Below are 6835 nucleotides of genomic sequence, written 5' to 3'. Positions count from 1 at the left end.
TGGGGCAGAAGCTGGAGATCCTGCTGGGAGGTATCCCTGCACTTCCAATGCTGAGGTTCGGGCATGGCAACTGACAGTCTGGGCACTTGGTGTTTGTGCTTCTGCAGTGCTTTGAGCTGAAGGTCATACTGAGGAGATGTCAGGGCCAAGGGTGCTTTTACAGAATGAGCACAAATTTCGTGGTCTTGGGCTGTAACAGGGCAATACCAGAGAGCAAAGGCTGGTCACAGCAGGGAGTGAGGGGGTGAACTCATCTGAGTTTGTCCCACCTAGGACCAGAGTGAATCCTCCTCTGCTGGTGGGTCCTGGGTGGGAATGAAAAGGTCATTAAGGTTTTGCACCTTCACCTGGGGACCTTAGGGTTTTGCACCTTCACCTGGGCAGGAGGCAGGTGAGCAGACAGATACGACAGTGCTCAGGGAAGGTGAAGCAGGACTGTGAGTATGGTAAGAGCTTGTTCTTATCTCCCAGCTTCTGACTTCCCCGAGTGCAAAGTTTGCTTATGCTTCAGGCTTGTTCTGTTGCAGTGATGCTTTTCTTAATTTGATTTTACTGGAATTGCTCTGAGAACAAGCTCATGAGTGTTTGCAGCCCCTGCATGATCACTGTTGCTCGAGCCATTCTTAAAATCCTGGGGACTCTAAATATATTGGCACATTAAGCTGGTTAAAACGAACTGCGCATGTTTTCAGCAAGAAATCTATTTCAAATGCAATATAATGTGACTCTCTTATTGCTCTAAAGTTGTGTTTTTAATTAAGTAGTTATGTGTGGCAGTGAGATTCTCCTTGAATAATTAAATCAAGGTAGCTTAGTGAGTAATTGTAAAGTGAATTACTCAGACCATCAGGCTGCTGTTGAGACAGTCTGTTTTCTTTCAGAGAATTAATCCAAGTGATGCCTGTTGCTAAGAAAGTAGTAGAACATTGTGTTGGGTAATGGCCATTTGTCTTGGTAGGCTTTGTGTCTCAGAGCTGCAGCTTTCTGATGCTGAATGCCCATTTTTCAGTTGTCTTCTCTAGAAACAAATGCTGATGGGTTTCCACTTTGCTTGTTCCCTTTCCCTTAATCTGCTGCCCTGGGTAGTTCAGAAGGCTGAAAAAGGAGTGGGTGATCATTTAGTTACTAAACAATGCAAGTACAGACCTGATTTTACCAGTTGTGCACATGGAACAGATTTATGGGCTGGTCTTCCAGCTTTTGGCCAAGGCGGAGCTGAGCCAGACCCATCTCTTCCACCCTGGCATCTAGTCCAGAGTTTTAGTTGCTTGTGTGTGTTAATCTGGTATGCAAGGTGTCTCCCTTGGCATGTAGTAATTCTCTCACTGTTAGATATTCTGAATATATATATATATATCTCCCCTTGTATTAAACTTTATTTACCAGGAGATCAAGGGGAAATCCTCACAAACATAGACACCCATCCACATGCATGGTGAAGGAAAATGACTGCACGCTGTAGAAACAAGGTTTTTTGACAGATTTGGGCTTCTTGAAAGTCTGCCTTTTGTTCTTTTAGTAGCTTTCCTTCCTCTGTCCAAGCAATATGTCCAACAAACATAAGCATTACACAAATTTGAGCTAAGCTGACTCCAGAGCAGCTTGTTGGTATTTTCAAAGGCAAAACAAAGAATGAAGTGGGGGAAGCCTGGCCACCCTCCTGACATTATCCTCAGGCATCAGCAATCACACACTAGTTTATCAGCTGATGTTTTGTTAGGGTGTTTATTCTGTCACCACAGTGTCCACAAGGACTGATGCAGATAGTGGTATCTTATGGATTTACTTCTATGAAGTGGGATTTTTCTAAAGTGACTCGATAATTTAGGAGTTCAGCATTCGGGTACCCTTGGAAATCCCATTCCTGAATCTCCGTTATGCTTTATGAGCCTGCAGCCCTCAACAGGGACGTTATTTCATGCTCTAGGTAACAGTGTAAAACTGTGTGCTTTAGCACCGCACTGGCTTTTCACCAGGAGAGCAACTCACAGAGATACTTTCGCTGTAGCAGACTCGATTCCCCATGCATTTTCTGGAGCCTTCCTGCTGTCACCTTTGGTTTTGCCTCAAAGCTTTATGGATTTTTAGACTGAGCTGAGCTCTTGGGCAGAAGCTCTTCCCTGTGAGGGTGCTGAGGCGCTGGCACAGGGTGCCCAGAGAAGCTGTGGCTGCCCCATCCCTGGCAGTGCTCAAGGCCAGGTTGGACACAGGGGCTTGGAGCAAGCTGCTCCAGTGGAAGGGGTCCCTGCCCGTGGCAGGGGTTGGCGCTGGATGAGCTTTTTCTGTCTGTGTTTGCATCTCTATAAAATAGATATCAGCACCAAGAGGGGCAATGGCTAGGGTGAAGGAGGAGCTGCAGAAGTGCAGAGCATCCTTATCTGTTAAAAGCTTGCTTAGGTTTTGATGAAATGTCAGGTTTGGAAAGCTTTTAGGGGAACTGTCCCACTAGTTAGAGAAGCTGTTACTCTTCCCATTACCTCCCGTTTTTCCAGTCTTCTCCTTCTAAGGCTTTTCCTGTGTGTTCCCAGCCACTCTGTCCCCCAGGGATGGGCTCGCTGCCTTTTCTGTATTGCCATATCAGCGTTGAGAAACTGGAAACTTCTATTTCTTCATTTCTGGGCCTTCCTGCACTTGAGCGATGAGAAACGCTGAGCACTAAGTTGAAGCTGTCTTTCTGCGCAGTGTAAATACTGTTGGAACAAACACGGGCATGAAATCGGAGAATAACACAAATTCATTTCATTTTGGTTTTTTCCCCCCAGGACATGGAAGCTTCTGCCTGTGAATTTAATACCAAAGACGGTCAGGATCTTGGTGATGGACAGAAGGTCAGTCTTTTTTCTCTGTTAATTCAAAACTAAATCATGCTACTTAACACTGATGGCATTGATGTCTTCTGCTTTACAAAACGAAGACGTGGCCCCTGGTTGGCAAAAAGGAGTCTGTATCAATGCTGAGATTAGCTGCGACAGAGGTAGGCAGACTGGGATGATGGCTTTGATGCAGATGTGAAACCCAGGCTCAGTTTTGCTTGAAACTCAGGTTCAGGATCATACTCTGATGCAGGCTCTTTGGGTAGCTGTTTGGTGCAAGGTATGAAAATAGATGAAGGCATCTTGGTTTGATGGTTGTATCTGAGAGCGTAAACCTTACCTGAACATCTGGAGTTCTTCTGCATCTCCCTGGTTCTCCTCTGGTTATTCACATGATCCTGCTGCTTTTTTGGAGCAAAGAAGTGGTTGTTTAGGACACTCTGTGGTCTGCGGATTCTCCCCGAGTAGGACAAGTATTTAAAAACAAACAAAACCCCTTTGCAAATATTTGTTTGAATGTTCTGGCTTTACTGTTTATATCCCGCGTGCATGTGGGATGCTGAAAGATGCATTTTAATCCAAACAGTGACAAAGGTGACGGCTTTGCCATCCAAGATTTCAACATAGCAACTGTTGTGGCTTTTTTTTTCTCAGAGCAGCCTTACTTATAACAGAGGAGTGTAAAAGAGCATAAGAAAAAATGCATCTTCATGTGTCAGTTTTGATCACCTCGCTTCCAATTTTAGCTTGCTGGTTTTAAGCAGCTCTGCTTCCCTAGAAGGCCCTTTAGCTGTCCTGTCCAAGTTTGTTTCTACACATGCATTTGTGTTTGACCAGCCTTCAGGTAAAACAGGCTTTTGTGTACTATGGGCTTTTCATAGCATTGCTGGGGGGGAGATGGAACTGCTTCAGAAGTCTGTGTGTATCGGTGTGTGTGCATACATCCTTGATGTATTTATACATATGAAATATGTAAGTGTATTACTTCGATATATATTTTGCAGTAACCCAAATAGCCCAAATCTGTCAGGTCTCCCTCTAGCTGGTCGATTCCTGCCCTGGGCAGGAACAGTGTGGTTATCCCTTAGCAGACTTTTCTGGGTACCAAAGCCTACAGGAGACCATGGGAGCTGGGTAGGATATTTTGATTTGATGACAGATGAAGCAGAAAACACCAAACATCTGAAATCTGTGCCCAGGCAATAGCAGCTTACCCAGAGCATCTGGTACTCCCTGCAGCAGCAAGGTGTTTCAAAAGAAAACACAGAGAACATCAGGAATAATTACTGAAGGACTGCTCCAGCATTTCAGGGAAAACAAAAACATCACAAAAACCCAGACCATTTTTGCTCAGATAATGTTTCATTCACTCCAGTGACCCCTCACCAGCCAGCAGGCTCCACTGGGTAGATGACTTGTCTGCCATTCATTGACCTTGCTATCATAGACTGAGCCAAACCCTCTGGTTTGTCAGTGCTGCAAGCCAGAAATGACAGTTTAATGGTTATTAGTGCAGCTTTTGTATATGGAAAGAGCTGATTCTATGATTCTATGACGTGAGTCTGTGATGCTAAAGGGCTACTTTCTTAAAGGCCTTGGAAAGAGGAGTTGTTTAATCATACAATAGCTAGGGTTGGAAGAGACCTTAAAATCTAGTTTCAACCTCACTGCCATGGTTCCATACACTCCAGCCTATCACTGACACAAATGGCTACTTCCACTCCTCATCTGCCTGGCCTGTCTTTCCTAAAAAGCCCGTTACCTTCCATTTCAGCGCTCCAGTGATAGGAGCCATCCCACCATGTTTTTGTGATGCCAGTAATATCATATCCCCGTAGACGTACACATCTCCAATTCCTCTTGTTTGTTCCCCATACTACTTGTGTTTGCATAGAGGCATCTGAGCCGAGCTCCAAATAAAGCAAACTCATTAGCTGGAGTGGCTAAAATACTTCTGAATTGCTCCAAGCATTCATTACAGGTGCTGGCAACTGACTCTTGCATCTCTCCCATGTGTATCAAACTTAGCATCTTTCATTGAGATGGTTATCTGTAATGTGTGCCATTTTCACAGGAAGGTGCCGACCAAGTTGGTTGCTCCAAGTAGAGAAAATAGCATTATATCTAAGAGAAGCTTTAAAAGACAAGAATTGCTCTAAGCCACCCTTCTCTGTGTCCTCAGCATGAGGGAAAACTCAGTTCTCAAGGGTGAAATTGGAAGGTGCCTGCTCTGGGAGGGAGGGCAGGCATTTAATGTGGGGCACAGCCCTGCAGACTTAAGTAGGCACCTGCTTTATGCCCTTCTGGATGCTCAAACGTAATGGGTATTGTAAAGTGTGCTTGATTTTTACTAAGGCTTAGATGCACACGGCTGGAAGGAACCTCAGATGTTACCAGTGATGGGCCAGCTGTGCCTCTCCCTATAATTTCAGCTCCTAATGCCTTATCCAGGTTCAAGGGGGCAGAGACTTTTGCCTCTTCATTTTGAGCCTGAACTGCTGGCTGAGCTCTCGGCCTCCCATCAGGGTGAAGGAGGTAACCTTCCTCCTCATGGTGTCCTCATGAATAATTCCTTCGCTTGCCCACTTGATTTCAGGTTTCCCAAAATAACTGACACTTTTCACACCAAGAGCAAGCAATCCTGGGGAAAATAAAATACATTAAACAGCTGCATCACCTTGACAGAGTCCTGAGGGAGCTGGCACTTAGGGGGGGAAAAAAGGGGGGGTGTGGGCAGAAAGGGATTTGTAGGAAGTTTTGAGTTGATGGGGAAAATACCGTATTCCCTCCATCCTCCCTTCTGCAGTGAATGTCTTGGTTGTTTCTGTTGGGATGTGACGGTCTTCTGTCTGTGGATCTACATTCATGGGAGCTAGGAATCGCTGGGAAGATGGGGAGGGGCGATATGAGAGATACTTCCAGCATGGCTGGAATCAGGATCCATCCCACCTGCCTGAGCAGCCCTTCCCCTTCAGACAATTCAGAATCTCCATTCCGAGTGTGACTCCCCTCTTCAGATGTGCTGTACAATGTCTCTCCACTGGATACCCACTGAATGCCTAATTTTTAGCCACTCTGTCTGTCAGATCCACAAAAGCTGTTACTGGAGGTGTTTGCATTAAAGAGCTCCACTATAGGTATCTGAGAGCAGCTGGCGATGCTCTAGACAGTATCCAGCAGTGCTGATCGAGGCAAAATGCTTTAGTCTCTCTGGCTTAATGGCTATGTGCATTTTCTTAATGTACCCACCCCCTCAATTGCCTCCTAAATTAGCATGCAGGATGTGTCCAGCCTTGGAAAGAAAAGAAGTTTGGAGCCTCTTCAATTCAGATAAGGCAGGTTATGATATTATTGGAAATAAAATGCAAATCTGAGATGGGGAGATCAGAGGAGAATGTGGGCTCAGCCTTGGGCTCTGGTTGGGCTTATGTGGGGATGGCAATGGCCTTGCCTTTGCCATGAGGTGAAGCATGTTCATGAATGTTTTGACTTATTTGCACCCCCCTATAATGGTCCTCAGAGGTGGTTTAACCAGCTGGGCAATGCTAGCTTGGGGCAGGACTCCTGTCATATCCCAGTGGTGGAGAAAGGCAGTATGCTTACTGATGTGGAGTTGGGTTGTTAGAGCTGGACACAGCACAGTGGAGCCCAAAACACTGGATGTTTGTGGGTGATAAAATCAGGAGCATTTGACGGTCACTGCCTGCTAAAGGCTTTTAGGTGACCACTGTGAGATACGGCCTGTCCTGTGTGAATGAGTCTCCCTGAGACCTGACCATACTGAGGTACTTCATGTGTGGATTAAAGCAGACCAGGGGACGTGAGTCTCCGTGGTAACCAGTGCCCCTTTGAGGGAGAGGCAACCACATTGCTGTGAAGAGAAGTCAGAGTGTGCTGCTCTGGTCGCATCTTTGGTAGCTGATGTGCTTCTCAATTATGTAGTGTTTAAGATTCTGATGATTTCTCCATCTAACTTCTCTGCAGGGTTAATGGCTGTGCTATAGAAGTGTAGCACCTGTGCC

The 6835-nt window shown here is 45.7% G+C and overlaps 1 long non-coding RNA gene across 1 annotated transcript in view; it reads left to right on the top strand.

The window, feature by feature from the left end:
* Nucleotides 1–383: 383 nt before the first annotated feature.
* The window catches only part of LOC136021589 (uncharacterized), a 95915-nt gene continuing 89463 nt past the window's right edge, over nt 384–6835 (top strand). Inside the window, exons 1-2 of the long non-coding RNA XR_010615837.1 lie at nt 384–446; nt 2763–2828. This is a non-coding gene — a long non-coding RNA (uncharacterized LOC136021589). The remainder of the gene's footprint in view (nt 447–2762; nt 2829–6835) is intronic.

The sequence above is a fragment of the Lathamus discolor genome, chromosome 13 (assembly GCF_037157495.1).
Source record: "Lathamus discolor isolate bLatDis1 chromosome 13, bLatDis1.hap1, whole genome shotgun sequence".
In the NCBI taxonomy this organism is placed as follows: Eukaryota; Metazoa; Chordata; class Aves; order Psittaciformes; family Psittacidae; genus Lathamus; species Lathamus discolor.
Note: the sequence above shows the minus strand (reverse complement) of the source record. Positions and strands in the feature narration are given on the sequence as shown.